The 16,059-nt window shown below is 40.8% G+C and overlaps 1 protein-coding gene across 2 annotated transcripts in view; it reads left to right on the top strand.

Moving 5' to 3' along the window:
• FBXW4 (F-box and WD repeat domain containing 4) overlaps positions 1-16,059 on the top strand; it is an 80,424-nt gene that overhangs the window by 1,166 nt on the left and 63,199 nt on the right. The window lies entirely within an intron of this gene.

Raw genomic sequence — 16,059 nt, 5'->3', positions numbered from 1 at the left:
TTAGCCCGTCTTAAGCACTGCCTTCAGCTTGTAATCGTGTCTTCCCTCGCAGAGGGTGACCGACCTGGTTCCTCAGCTCCCCAGGAGCCAGGCTGGCCTGAGGCTTCGCACGCCTCCTCTGGTCCAGGTGTAGGACCCATGTCCGCCATGTGGTCTGTCAGAACGTTTTTGTGGACGGACGTTCATCCGCTCACCCTCTTCTGAAGGCTGTTGGGCTGCAGGGCTCGGATGGAATCGAATGTGGAGAAAAGGGCTCAGACCTGAAAAGGCCCCTGGTCCAAGTGTCACCCATAGTTTATGGCTTGATACAGGCAGGACACACAAAAAGGGGTGCCTGCTTATGGCAGGGGACTGGATTAGGTGTAGGTGGTATACGAAGGTTTGTTTGGTGTTGCATTTTGACCTGTTTTGGGTGGGATCTGAGACCTGTGCATGGAAAACTTTGAACCACCTGAGCTGTTAAGTAGGAAGGGACGAAAATATATAGCATTGGGTGAGTAAAAGCTTTCAGACTGCACCTAACTGCATCCAGTATGGGTTTCCAAAACGGTAATTATGAAACAGTATAACAACATTAAAGAAAGTTTTTAAAACATAAAGAGCTGTAATACCACCACCTTAGACAACTACTCATGATTTAAAATGACTTTTCATTTGCATAACCCCCCGCCCATCCCTCAGTTGCTGTCTTACTGATCCTGTCAAAATAGGTGCATAATAAATGTTTGTGGACTCTACCAAAACGGAGATTAAAAACATTCCTCTAATATTAAACTTTCATGATGTGTCCAGCTTTTTGCTATTATAGATAATGAATAAAGCATTTTTGGGTGATAGCTTTACTGACATATGTTACATACCATACCTATGTCGCTCAAGATTGGCTTCAGTGGATCAAAGGTTATGGTTTGTAAAATTGTACCAAGTTACAGCGGCACCAGCAAAGAAGGATTAACCAATTTCATGTGAAAATTTAAAAACTCTGCTATTTTAGTGGGCATACGATGGTGTCTCAAAGTTTTGTTGTTTTATGATTTTGCTTTTTTTTTTTTAACCACTGACCCCAATAAATATTTTCCCATGTGTTTGTTTCACCTGTGAGATTGTCTGTACCTAGTTTTTGCCCATTTATTATTGGGGTCTTGATGTTTTTCTCATAAATTTGGAATCCTGTGGGTCATAGATCCTAGGCTCTCATCTGTCATCTTTGATGCAAATATTTTCCCCAGTCCTTTTTACTTTACTATTTTAGTGTATAGAAGTTTTACACTTCAGTATATCAGAATCTTTCAGTCTTTTGTGATTTTTTTTTCTTCTTTTACCCCAAAGCTGAGAAATTTACAATTTTTCCACAGACCAGATAAATCATTTTGATATTCTGCTGGTTTTCTTATAATTTGATTTTTTAAAATAGTTAACACTTCCATCAATATCAGTTTTGTTTAGGTGCAAGGGTGAATTCAACTTTTTTTTTTCTCCCGAAACAACTGCCTAGTTGTTACTATACTTTTTGTTAAATAATTCTCCTTCCCTTTGTTTTAGAAAGCTTATGTTGCCAATTATTAAGTGTGTGTGTGTGTGTGTGTGTGTGTGTGTATGTATGTACATCTGAACTCCATTTTGTTCCACAGATATATTTTTACATCTCATACTATTGTAATATTGTTGCTTTTTGGTAGAGTCTAATATCTGTTAAGGTTATATTATCCTTGTTGGATTTTTAAAAACTTGTTTGTTTGTTTATTTATTTATTTAGAGAGAGAGAGTGAGAGAGAGAAAGAGCATTCAGGGCAGGGGCAGAGAGGGAGAGCGAATCCCTAGCAGGCTCCATGCTGTCAGCACAGAGCCTGATGTGGGGCTCAAACTCACAAACTGTGAGATCATGACCTGAGCTGAAATCAAGAGTCAGACACTTAACTGAAATAGCCACCCAGGCACCCCTCCTTGTTGGATTTTTTTTTTTTTTAATGTGTGTCATGTCTCCACTCCCAGCCAACTCCCCAGCAAAAAAATTCTGTGCCTCTTCAAAAGTTTCTGTGGTTTTCAATGTAAAGTTCCTATATATCTATTGTTAAATTTATTCCTAAGTATTCTTAAATGTGTTATGCATTTTTTTTTTTTTTTTTTTTTTTTTTTTTGTGAATGCAGTCTCTTTTCCAGTATGTTTTCCAACTGGGTATTATTAATGATGTACAAGATTACTATAATCTTTTGTAAATTTTGAACCTGATCATTTTGCTTAACTTTTATTCTAGTATGATTTTGTCTGGTTATCCAGTTGTCAAATTGGTTAACTAGTATGATGATAATGATTCTTTGGGATTTTTTGGCATGCGGTCTTGTACCTTTGTTTCTTATAAGAAAAATTCTTTCGGTGCATCTGGGTGGCTCAGTCAGTTAAGCGTGTGCCTTTGGCTCAGGTCATGATCTCACTGTTCGTAGGTTTGGGCCCTGTGTCAGGCTCTGTGCTGACAGCCTGGAGCCTGCTTCAGATTCTGTGTCTCCTTCTCTCTCTGCCCTTCCCCTTCTCGCTCTCTCTCTCTCTCTCTCTCTCTCAAAAATAAATAAACATTTAAAAATATTAAAAAAAAAAAAAAGAAGAATTCTTTCAAAAAAATTATCAGTTGACCTTTAAGGGAACCCAAGCCAGCTAAGGCAAAGCTTAGCTTTCTTTCCTTAGAGAGATTAAATGAATGAATGAAAGAATTGATGTTCAGTTCTCTTTCTTTTTCCAATGGTCTAAAGAGAGATTATGAGAATGAGTGTTCATTCTGTAAGCACTAACAACAAAATGAAATGAGTTTATAGTATAAATTGCTTTGAGACTGTCAAGTAATATGGCTTTATTATTTATTAGCCATGTGTGTTTTGATTTCTTGCCTGTGTCCTGGGATGAGGTATCTCCGACATTCTAGGGAAGTTGTTTTACCACAGACCTGATAAAGAGCAGGGTCACCGCTCGTGTTTTCTGAGTTGAGGGAAGAAGTTATGCGGGTTACAGCAGGTGGAGAGAATGTTTACCAGTGTGGTCTGTTTCTGGACAGCTGCAGAGGCGTGATAAGCCACCAAGTGAGGTGGTTGTCATCCCTGGAGGGAGACAGCACACACCCCAGTCCTCGTAGGGCATCAGGGAGCCTGGGCCCAAAGTATAAAGAGACTATGGCTGCTTGGATAGTGGCAGGACTGTAGTTGATGGTTTGGGCTAATTAACTGCAGACTGGACAGTGGGATATTTTTATGAGCACAACACGAAACTTCATTTTCTCAAACGTTACACAAACTCACCGGCCTGAGTTTTATCATCTCTAAGAACAGGAATGGCCTACCCAGTAAAATGAGGCTTAAATGTACTCATGTGTAAGCACGAGCAGTGTTCGGCACACAGTAGGCACTCGAGAAGTTGTCGTAAAATGGAACTTTTTACTTGCCTGGTTTCTCCTCTCATCAGTCTGTATATAGCAAAAGTGGAGATGGTTTGAACTGGCGGTGCTGCTTACAGACAGGAGGTGGGGGGAAACACACACACACACACACAGCTTAGTTTCTGTCACCTGTCCGGAATGTTTTTGGAAGCATGACAGCACAACCTGTGGGCCTAGGGTCTGCACTCCCTGCTGGAGAGCCTCTTGATGGTCAGAAACACAAACTGCTAAGGTTTACTGACCTTCCGGCCCAGGGCAAGTCCCATTCAGTTTGGCTGTTCCTAACCTGATCATAGCTTTGTTGAGTAAGATGAACTGCTTTGGTTCCTTGTGATTTGTTAATGGTCTTATACTTGTGCTTGAAGGCATTCTGGCCACTTTAAAACCACAAACAAATAATTTGCTTCCCTTTAGGCCTCTTGCCCAAACAGTGAACATGGGTAGGGATCCTGAGCTTTTTAAAAAAAAGTGAGCACAAAGACAGTTTGAGTCAGTCATCTGGTTTAAAATCAGTTTCGTTTGAAGGTTTTATGAAGCCTGGGGGAATAGAAAGATCTTCAATATAAAAATAAAGGAAATGTTTCATATAGGAATCTTTTAAATTTTCCCTGAAGAGTAGGAGGAAAACTAACTTAGTTTAGTCTTCACGAACAAAACAGTGAAATTTAACCCTGTCAGTTTATAATGAAGGTTGAAAGCAAGAAGTAGACAGACTATATGACAGGTGGACGAGCAGAGGTACTGTCTACAACTTCGAATAGTGAAAATGTTAACGAGCCGAGAACAGAAAGAATAAAATATACCTGTGTATGTACATCTGTGGGGGTTTTAAAAATACTTTTGCCAATCTTAATTCCTCCCAAATTAAGTCCAGTATGTTTTCAAACTTGAATTTCATTTTAAATATCCTTTGAGCAATGCCTGGGTGCTCTCTTGCATTTGCTTGTGGTAGAATTGCCTAGAATGAACAATAGGTGTTTAGGAAGTGAGGCTCTGAGGCGTTTGCCCTGGCATGTATATTCATTCCTCAGCCAGGGTCTTGCAGGCTTGGAGCTCTTTGAGGCTGGGGAACGGGGTATCTATTTCAGTGATGATTAACGTCCAGAGTGGGGAGATGGACACAGATAAGCAGAGTGTGTTTGTTTGTTTTAAAATGATTGCACCTAAGAGCATTTTTTTGGCCCAGAAAGCATAAAGTTTCCTTTCCTAACTCTGACCTGGAGAAGGCATTGCTGCCTGGTTACATTTAAGGTCTAAACAGTGATTTTCAGAAAACAATTAGCAACTTAAAGTAGCTTAGGCTTTCTCCTTCCCCTTTCTGCCTTGCCTAGGAAGGGGCGTCCCTTACTTGTTCTCTAGTTGACTGAAAAGTTTCATAGGTGGATGTATTTAACTGTAGTCGTTTTGAAAAGGCCTTATTTTTGATGGTTTTGTTGAGTCAATAAAAGTCGAGTTCAGTTTATGTGCTTTTTAAAATAAATAAAACAATACACCTGTGGAAGCAGGCCTAGTACAGTTAGCATCTCCAAATGCAAACTGGAAGAATGGAAGGTCTTTTCCTCCAAGACCTTGAGAATATAGAGCTGCTTGTATCCTTTACAGTCTTGTAAAACTGGAATAGTAGGGGATGCATTTTCTAGCATTCAAGGCAGAAACACGGAGAAACCCAAAGTCTTCACCGTTTCTAAGATGAGCAATTCCTATTGGAATGCGATCTCAGAAAATATTTCAATACACCATACTTTGAATTTTCTGTGTCTGGTACCTTCACCTTAGGTAAAGGTTGTGAGCTGCTGAAATCAAACTGACAATGAGGTTACTGAGGAAGCGTACAGGTCTTTGAAAAAAAATATTTTGGAGTGTTTGGTGTAAAATTACCTTTGTGTGACAACCTTAACTCTGGGTTGACCCTGGCATTGGATTAGTTCTGTTTACGAGTCATAACGATAGAACAGGGAGTATTTAGGCAGACTCTTCTTAAGACCAGTACATTTTGAAAATTTAAGATGAGGTCAACTGTTTGAAAAAATGAGGACAAAGCCAAGTATTGAATTTTCAGTGAAAATTGGCATATCCTTCACTTTGATCCACAGGAACACATTTTTGCTAAGTTCCAGAATTTATCTCAGGTGCATCAACCATCAGGTGAGGTTGAGAATCCAAAGATTTGGTTGTCCTTTCTGTTCAGCAGTCTTGTTTAGATTTGAACAGGATTCAGATGGAACTCTGAAACAAGGTGGTTGTACTAATTAAGAATATGTTCATGAATCCTGAATCATGTGAACGCCTGAGCTGTATCTGAAGCTGAGGATGAGACTATCTGGAGAAAGAATTTACCTCTTGTTAGAGTTTAGCTGCCTTGTCTCAAATTTGAGTCAGTTCTTCATTATATCCAAACCATCCACATTGCCCTCCCTGGAAGTCTGGGCCACCCAATGGGCCTGCCCCTCTTTAGCCCACAATTAATTGCCAGTACATTCTTTCTTCTTCTCCTTCTTTTTTGGTATTTGACATGAGCTCAAATTGCTGAGAAAGGTGACAACTGTGAAATGAAGACAGGGCTTAGAGACACCTTAAAAAATACATGCAAAGGCCACTAAATGACAAGAGCAGACTGCCAGGCTCTTTCAAAACATCACCACGTCTGTTGACTTTCCATTCCTTGTCTGCAGCACAAAATTGGAGGTCAAAGAATCATAGGAGTTAGAGATGGAAAAGACATTTGGGGTCAGCCAGTTCATCCCTCCGCCTTCTTCTGCCCCTGATTCCAAATCATTCCTTACATTATATTTTCTCCTCCAGCTCTTGTACAGTTTTCACGGTCTTCACTCAACCCCGGCTGTCACCTTTGGGGAATGATGCTGGAGGCTCCATCCAGTTTCTCCTCGGCAGAGAGAGATATTGCCTCTGCCCCCAGTTGACATTCATGAACTTCTTTGTTGGTGGTCTCAGCTGAGAGGCCGAAGACTAACTGGAAGTCTCTCTGCTGCCTGGTGTTGGGGCTTTTCTAACAGAACCGAAGCACATTTAGTGTGTGATGATGTTGGGGTAGGGCAAAAGGGCTGGGATACAGCGTAGTCATTGCTGAATTTGTTCCTAGACTTTTGTTTTGCAAGGCTCTTGACCTGAAAGGAGGGGTGTGTGTGTGTGTGTGTGTGTGTGTGTGTGTACAAGGCATGTGGTATTGGGGAGGTGAACAGAGACAAGGAAATTACACCGAACTGGAATTTGGTAAAAATCCAAACTTGGAAATTGGTGGGTTAAGCAAACAAATAAAGGATACTAGTCCTGTGAAGCAGAGAATTATTTCAAGAAATGCCTGTTAGGGAAGAAACAGAGTGGTGGCTGACTGTAGAAGTTTCAGCTTATAGTCAAGTTGAGGGGATCAGATGGGTGGAGGCAAGTATTTTGGCTAGGGGACACTGTGGCTTTTGGGGTCTCGGCTTTAAGAAAGTAGAGAAAGAGAGGTCTTATGTTCACTGGCTGCATGGTTTGGCAGGGGGAATGGTCATTTTTAGAGGCAGCTTAGGAAGGTTACCCCCAGCTCCCCATCTTGTTCTAGCAGCTGTTGGGAGCAGTCCGAAGGGGGTATTATATTTCTTCTGGTAACTCTGCCAAGAATGAGAGGAAATCCACAATCTGTGGGCTTTTTGGGGGGAATGGGGATGGGGTGGCAGGTGATGGGACAGGGAAATTAAATTGTTTTATAGTAAATATGTTGAGATACTTTTCCTGGAAAGCTTTTTCACCAAAAAGAATGGTATTTCCCCCGGTTCACTAGCTCGTAATGGGTTCTTTCCCTGCAGAGAAAGGGAAATAGTCCTCTTCCAGTACATCTTTTTCTTTCTTTCCTGTAGCTCCAGCTTTGACCTCCCATGTTGCTTTGAATTATTTTTTTTCAGGAAGTCCATAATTGAAAAGGTGGGTCGAGAGTCAGATACGGGTGCTGTGTGTGCATTAAGAGGTGCTGTGTGCACCTCTGTCTAGAAGTGAGTTACTAAAGAAGAACCTCTCATTTATCCATTATCTTGGCTGTAGTTTAACTTTATCATAATGGCCTAGAAACTAGAGATGTAAAAAGTTGCTGGGTGGCGTCTGGTTCATGTTCTTTCCATCCCTTCATCCAGGCTGGAAGGGCACCAGGGATTTTCAAGCCTGGCTACTTGGGCTGGGAACCTGTTTTAGTGATTAATATGGAACACAGTTGCAAGATTAAAAACAATAAAAAACAACCCCGAGAAGCAGAGCAGTGTAATTATTCCTTACATTTCAGATGGAGAGCCCAGGGAAAAGTCATTCTCGAGGTATGAGAACAAAGTCCACTTGTGAAGCTGCTAGTGCCTAATTCATGACTCACTGAGAGGACGGCCTGTTCACAAAAAATAGTGGCATCTTTCTTGCTGTTGTTTTTTTTCTCAGAAACTGCTAGGTCAGCCTTTCTGAAAGTTGTGCTGCGGGATTCTTGAAAAACTGATTCTGTGATGAAATGAGTGCAGGAAATGCTGTGCTCCACATCGCTTCTCTTTGGGGTTCACAGTGCCCACTGGTAAATTAAAGGCACTGAGAAGTCCTGTGATAGAGAGACCTGTTTAATTTTGTTTCGGTCAGTGTTGTCTAAAGCGTTTTGATCATAAAATTTGCCTACCTGCTTAATATCTCTTAACATCTTGGAGAGCATACATGGTCAAATACAGAACTTGACCAATAGTAGGAGGAAATGAATGTGAGTGTGAACACATTCCTAAATCCTCTGCTCAGGGTTATGAATTAGTGTTATGCCTAGTGCTTCTGAAACTTCTTTGGACAGCTTTGACATGTGGTACCACATTAAGGTAATTTATCTGCTCAAGTTCCTTCCTTCAAGCCTCTCTAGCGTAAGAATTTGGGGGCTCTGGTTGCATTCCTGAAGGTGTGGTGTATTATACATTTTACGAAGGGCCTTTGGAGCTAGAAGGTAGCATGTCCAGGCTCCTGAAAAGCTACGGGTATTGTTGAAAGTGTGACTTACCAAAGGGAGAATTGTACTTTTGAGAAGTAACGTAAGCAATGCCTAAGCAGTGTCTATCAGAATACCAATCACGCTAGGCCCAGGGTTCTCCCCTTTTGCGTCCAAGACATTTGTATGCTGTGAGAATTTTTGGTAGTACGTTAAAGGATTAAAAGGTAATTTTTTTTATAAAACAAGTTTTAGAAAGTTGAAAAACCTGTGCATTTACTTATTTACCATCTGGTGTGTTACTGTTTGAGTGAACTGTTTACTGCCCTGACCTTGTTCTCTTATATCCTTTGAGGTGAAGTTCATATACGTTCCTCCAAACACACAGTCTTCATCTGATTTGCAGCAGATGGGGTCATGGGCCACATTGTGGCTCAGCGGTTGGTCTGACAGCAATCTTCATGAAAGTGTGGATCTTTCGTTGAATGAAAGTGAATTCTAGAAATTAAAGTTTGACAGCACAGGTATTCAGGGTTGCTGGTATACCACTGCTCTGCAGTGTGCTGGTTGGGATGTACCTTTAGAAGTGCTAAGAGGTTAAGACTTGATCCTGTAGAATTTATGGCCGTATTGGCCAAACAAGACATACAGCTGAAAAAAGTTAACAGTGCCTCAGCTTAGGGTATTGGGGGTTCAGTCTGGGGGTTCACACGAGGGGGAGAGGACAGTTTACAGGAGTCAGGGAAGGAGAGGTGTAAAGCTGGTGCCCAGAAGAAGGAGGCAAGCGTTTGGCAGGGACAAGGTAGGCTGGTGCCGGCGATATAGGAGAAGGTGTGGGTGTAGGAACGAATGTGGAAGAGATGGACTTGGCTGGAGTTCACTTGCATGGTGTGGGACAATGGGAGGTGAGGTCAAATGAGTAAGGTGAGTTGACATTTGGAGGCCTTTCAAGGGGCTGGTGGGGTCTGCTCTTTGCTTTCCTCGTGCGTGGTCCCGTCCTCATTGTAGGGAACAATCTCACTCCACCCTGGGTGTCGGGGCTGTTCCCCTGTTTCCTGGCCAGAAGAGTAACTGATTTAATACAATATAATGATTTTTCTTTGATTTTTTAAAAATCTTAATGATAGACCTCTGTTTTTGAGGCCATTGGAGGATTTAGTCTAACGCAAGTATAAATGAAGAGCTAGAAGTTTCTTGTCTTGGGCTGTTTAAATTCTTGTACACTGCCAGATGTACTACCACCCTTGCCCCCAGTGTTAGCGTGCTATCCTGGGTGTTACCATTTTAAAGGGACCCCTCAGGAGTCTTGGCAGCGGATTAACTGCCCCCTCCCCAGCTGTGATCTGTTGGCAAGACTGTAACAAGTGATGTTTGTACAACCAAAGATGATACACTGTGGCTTAAGAAGAATAAAGTGGACTATGTTTTTAGAAAGAAAGAAAAAGAGAAAGAAGGAAAGAAAGAAAGAAAGAAAGAAAGAAAGAAAGAGAGACTTGTATATTAAAGCCAAATTCTTAGTATTGGTAGAAGAACTTGTAGGTATAGGCAATACAGCAGGCAAAAAATCTTCCTGGAAAGCAAAATCAAATAAATCAAGAGACAGTGTTAAAAGTGCAAGCCCCGAGCATCATTTTGCACAGCCCTGTGTCCCCTCCTGAGCCCAGTGCACCCCGAGATGGCCTTGCTCTACATTTGTGGTCAGGTCCCCTTCTCTCCCCAATTCCCAAATCAGCAGGTAGTTGTGCTTACGGAAGTCGTGCCAGTCATGAGGGCGGCAGCGTCCGTGGCATCTCAAAGGGAACCAAACTGCAGGATGGGGCAGGGAGGGAAACTGAGTTGTGATCCAGGAGTTTACTGATCTTCCAGACCGTGCAGGTTTAAGACCTCTCTGATATCCCCACACTTCCCCCTCCCTCACCCCAAGGCATTTTTATTCAGACTAGGTTTATTTATTTGCTTTGAGTTTGGGGTGTGAAGGAGGAGAGGTGAGATGAAAGTGGACTCCAGATAACTGCCTAGATTAATTTCGGTCCCTCTGGACTCAACTTGTTGCCAAGATTTTAAGGGGCCTGATAGCTTACCATGGGTGCGTGTTGTGTTGTTTTTGTTTAAAATAGGTCATGCGCCCAGGAATGCAGTCAAACTATAATGGTGCCTGCCGGAAAGCTGAGAGGGAGGGGGCACAAGTGGGAAATGAGCCTGAGGCAAGAGAAGGAGGGCTGGGAAAATGGAAGTTCCACCAGGCCCACAGGCCGGTTAGAGATTCCCCTGAGTGTTAACAGCCCCGTGAGAGGTTTATTTACAGGGCACTAATCGTTTTGGGGGGAGCACCCCCACTTTACACTAGCAAGTGTGTTGGAGAAACTGCCAACCAGAGAGCATTTCAAAGAGGGGAACAAGGGTCCTTCTAGAATTCCAAGGGGCACCTGCTCTTGTCTTCTCAGGCACATCTGCTGCCTAGTTCCGCCGACCCCTTTGACTGGACTGTGACAGGTCCCACAGGGAGGGAGGGGTACCTGTTTTCAGAGGAAGATTTTTTTTATTCCTTCTGATTTCTCAGGTGCTAATAAGAATATACATATGATCCTGCCACCAGCTAGGGAAACTAACCATCAAAGATGATGGAATGGACAAAAGGGATGAAAAAGCTGAGCTGTTAAGCGGCTTTCAACAAAGTGGTACTATTTCTCAAGTCAAAGCCAAAAGGAGTGGCTTAAAAAAGTCAAAATTTGATTTGAAGGGCCAGAGCCAAGTACTGTGATTATGGCTTTCGTTGTGGGAGAGGACATCTGCACCTGCCGTTTGGTAGCAGCTTCTAAAGTTCAACTTTGAAAGTTTCTTGCTGCTGTGATCAGGCCCCCAGGGCAGTGCTTTGACCCTTAGTAAAGTGTCACTAAATGGTAGTTAAGTGACTAGAGAGAGAAGTATTGTCCTTAACTCAGTTCAGGAAATATATTGATTCTTTCCTCCTTGCCTCCTTCCTGCTATGATCCAGAATATTCAATTTTTGGTTTCACTTCCACGTATTAAATTAGACCTAACTCAAGAGGAGAGGTTAACTACAAAGGATGTCTTCTTTTATATCTGGGAAGGATTTGCAGATAACATTTGACAGGGAATCTAATCTTTCTCGTTAAGAGTTAAGTTCTTTTGGTCCATCCTATTAACTGTCTTTTACTTTCCTTAGTTCTTCATCCACCTGGTGGTGTGGGTTGCTCTCTAGCAGTGTGAAACCAGGGACTGAATTCACCCAATGGACAAATTCAGTAATACATTTTAGCTTTAACGTGTGCACACCCAAACCCTAATCATTCAGCCTGAAAGAGGACTAATGTTTGACATTAGAAGAACAATTTTTAATAGTTGTAATTAAATTATTTAGAAGAAAAATAAATGATTATTGAATTAGCTTCAGGGAAGACACCATTAATCGATATTAACTACTACATATACTTATATTTAAAGAATTGACCAACTGTACTTTGTTTTAGTTGTCATTTTAAAGCCACAATTGTAAAAAAAATAAATAAAACAACAATTGTAAGAAATACTATCCTCATTTCTTGGGGGAAGATATTGACCATTAGAGAAGTTAGGTGACCAGAATTTTATAATTAGTAACAGGCAGAACTGGGATTTAGATCTTAGTTTCCTAAGTGTGCCTTTTGAGCTTTTCCCACAACTTCATTTATTCTACTCTTTAGTTAAAGGTAAATTGAGAGACCTAACTATCAACAATTATGTGAGATACAGATACAGAAATATATTATGTGATATATATATGTGTGTGTGTGTGTGTGTGTGTGTGTGTGTATATATATATATATATATATATATATATATATATATATATATATATCACTCCAAAGTACCATCTATTTACCTCTTCTGACATGTTGTTTATAGAGACATAATTTTCTGTAGTGTCTCTTCACCTCTACCTTTATAAATTTGACTTAGCTTTAAAATTACCATTGCTTGCTATAGTCATTTCCAAAATGTTTTGCAGTCCCCACATTTGTCATTTCTAGTGGCAATATATTCCATTGCATTAGTATACTGGTCTCCCCCACAGACAAACATTTGGGCTATTTCCAGGTTTTAGCTCAAATATATAGCCACAACTATAAATATCTTTGTAAAAATATATTTTTCTTTTGAGTTATTTCTTTGTGATTTAGTGCTCAAAGCAGGAATGCTGGGTCAGAAGCTGTCATTTAACAATTTTTCTCGACAGAATTCCTTTCTGAAAGACTGTACCAGTGTGCTACTAGCAATATATAACCAAACCCAAACCTTTCTATCAAACCAAAGCCAGTTTCTGGTTTTTCCCTGTAATAATAAATGTGCGGTGGCACTTTAATAATTAGTTTAATATGTGTGTATGTGTTAATGTTGTGGGATGTTTCCCCAGTGTTTCGTCACATGGACACCATGTGATTGTTCTTACCTGCTGTTGGGTATGGATGACAGGGTATTAGAGACAGGATGTAATTCCAGTAAATCTCTATCTGCCCCTTAAAAGTTTTAGAGGTACAACTTGTACCTATAGTATTAATTGTTAATATTCCCATACTCTGTTGTTTTCATTTTAAACTCTTTTAACATTCTGCTCAGCATGTATGTATGTATGTATTTATTTTTTAACATTTATTCATTTTTGAGAGACAGAGAGACAGAGCATGAGTGGGGGAGGGGCAGAGAGAGAACGGGGGGAGACAGAATCCGAAGCAGGCTCCGGGTTCTGAACTGTTGGCACAGAGCACGACGCCGGGCTTGGACTCACGAACCGCGAGATCATGACCCGAGCTGAAGTCGGATGCTTAACCAACTGAGCCACCCAGGCACCCCAGTGTTTATTTTTTTAAGTTTATTTATTTATTTTGAGAGAATGAGGGAGGGAGGGAGAGAGAGAGAGAGAAAAGAGAGAGAGAAAGAGAATGTGAGCGAGGGAGGGGCAGAGAGAGGGAGAGAGAGAATCCCAAGCAGGCTCTGGGCTGTCAGACGCTCACAAATGATGAGATCATGACCTGAGCCAAAATCAAGAGTCAGACGCTTAACCCACTGAGCCACCCAGGTGCCCCACTTGGGATAGTATTTAAAATTTAAACACTTTAGGGGCGCCTGGGTGGCCCAGTTGGTTAAGCTTCCAAGTTCGCTCAGGTCATGATGTCATAGTTCGTGGGTTCAAGCCCCTCATCATGAGGCTCTGAGCTGACATCTGAGAGCCTGGAGCCTGCTTTGGATTCTCTCTCTCTCTCTCTCTCTCTCTGCCCCTCCTCTGTTCATGCTCTGTCTCTCTCTCAAAAAATAATAAGTAAATAATAAAATAAGTAAATACAAATAAAATTTAAACACTTTAAAATCTTTCAGTTAAAAAACTTTTATTATTTTTTATTAAAAAATTTTTAAATGTTTATTCTTGAGAGAGAGAGAGAGAGAGAGAGAGAGAGAGAGAGAGAGAGCGTAAACAAGGGAGGGGCAGAGAGAGAGAGGGAGACACAGAATCCGAAGCAGGCTTCAGACTCTGAGCTGTCAGCACAGAGCCTGATGTGGGGCTGGAACCCATGAATGGTGAGATCATGACCTGAGCCAAAGTTGGAAGTTTAACCGACTGAGCCACCCAGGAGCCCTGAAAAGCTATTTTAAATTCACTTTCATTTTGCAAGGATTTATTATATTATTTATGAGATGTAAGAATCTAAATCAGTTTTTTTTAACCTATTGATTTCCAGTTTTATCACCAGCATTATTATTTTAATGGGTATTTTCTTGTTCACCAAAATATTACATTGTAGAAAAATTGGAAAATATGTAAAAACGCAAAGAAAATAAAACACCCAAAGTTGGCTACCCACAGTTAACTATTTTAGAGTATATACTTCCCACGTTCTTTCTAGGCATGTATATTCCTCCTCCTTCTTTCTCATAAGGTTGGGAACATGGTATACAAACCCAATAGCACTGATGAAGTGGAGATTTCTTTCCTTTCTTTAAAACTTTACTTTGTTTGTTATATATTGGTTTATATCAGTTTGGGTCATTTCTGGCTTTCTGTATTTAAATTGCAGTATCAGCCAGTTTGCTTATTGCTTATTTCCAATGTCGTCTTTTTTTTTTTTCCCCCGACGTCTTCTAATTGGATAGAATACAGGAAGTACAATTGCTTTATCAACAAATGCTTATTGATACTTACTATGCATAAAGCATTAGGTAAATGAAAACAGTTCCTGGCACATCATAAACACCACATTAAATGTTTGTTAAATAAATTATCTTTGGAATTATGATCCAGAGAGATTGAAACATTCTAAATCATTTTTTAAATAATGTTCAATGGGATTAACTAAACTGTATTTACTATGTTGAAAGATTTTCCATAGTAAGGTCTGAAATAAAAATATCGGGGCACCTGGGTGGCTCAGTAGTTTGGGCGTCTGACTCTTGGTTTGGGCTCAGGTCATGGTCTCACAGTTCCTCTGTTCGAGCCCCATGTTGGGCTCTACGCTGGCAGCGTGGAGCCTGCTTGGGGTTCTCACACCTGAATAGAGATATAAGGATATTTATAACAGCAGTAGTTATAATAGCTAAAGTCTGGAAGCCCTTTAAATGTGAATCAGTAAAGGACTGGTCAAATGATGATTGAGTTACACAATAGAATTCTATGCAGCTGTTAAAGAAAATGAGATGGATCTTAATGTATTGATATGGAATGCTTCCTGAGATATATTGTTAAGAAAGCAATGAGTAAAATAGTGTACTATTTTTTTAAATTAAAAACTGGGTATATGTATAAATACATACCAATATAAATGCATCTACAGTATCTATCAGTCTATTGGCATTTTTTTTTACCCTGTGGATGTATCATTTTGTTAATCAAAAACAATTAGTTTATACAAATGAACAAATGAGATGAGATCAGGAGGTAGATAGAGTATTATTTATCTAGAAACGGATTAGGTATCTTCTCTTTCTGCCTACCAAAACCATCGTTTTTAATCTGTATTTGTCATAATCTTGTAAGCAGGACTTCACGGCTGCCTTTTGGTAAAGGGTAGTCAGTGTGAAGGCATAGCAGAGACGGGAGGAAATGCATGTTTCTCTCTTCTTTTCTCAATAGACCTGGTAGTTACCACTCCGTGTCCCAAGCAGCATACCCTGTACTGTCCAGTGGAGCAGGCCAAGGAAACACAGGGGAGCTGTGGGGGCCTAAAATGAAATTTTCTTTTAAAAAAAATGCTTGTTTGTTTAGAGAGTGAGGGAGGGGCAGAAAGAGAGAGAGAGAGAGTCCCAAACAGGCTGCATGCTGCCAGTGCAGAGCCCCACATAGGGCTTGATCCCACGAACCATGAGATCATGACCTGAACTGAAATCAAGAGTCAGACACTTAAGCGACTGAGCTACCCAGGCGCCCCCTAAAATGAAATTTTCAAATTCTTGCCCACAATTTCAGAATTCTGTCCCAAAGTGTACTTTCAGAGTGGCTTCGAGCTCTTCTCCCTACCCCCCTGCCACTCCAACCCAGTCACAGACTACACCATTCCTACGCTAGTGTGCTCTCGTATTCCTTACTGCTCTATTTTCCTCACCCAGAAAGTACTACTGACACCCCCAACATTTTCTTAAATGAAAAATTTAAAACAGCAAAGTTGAATGAATTATTCCACAGACACTTATATGCCCACGACCTAGGTTCTA

This window comes from Panthera pardus, unplaced genomic scaffold, assembly GCF_024362965.1.
Source record: "Panthera pardus isolate Hobbes unplaced genomic scaffold, ASM2436296v1 HiC_scaffold_22, whole genome shotgun sequence".
Lineage (NCBI taxonomy): Eukaryota > Metazoa > Chordata > Mammalia > Carnivora > Felidae > Panthera > Panthera pardus.
The sequence above is the reverse complement of the archived record's forward strand: the minus strand, read 5'-3'. Positions and strand labels throughout refer to the sequence as shown.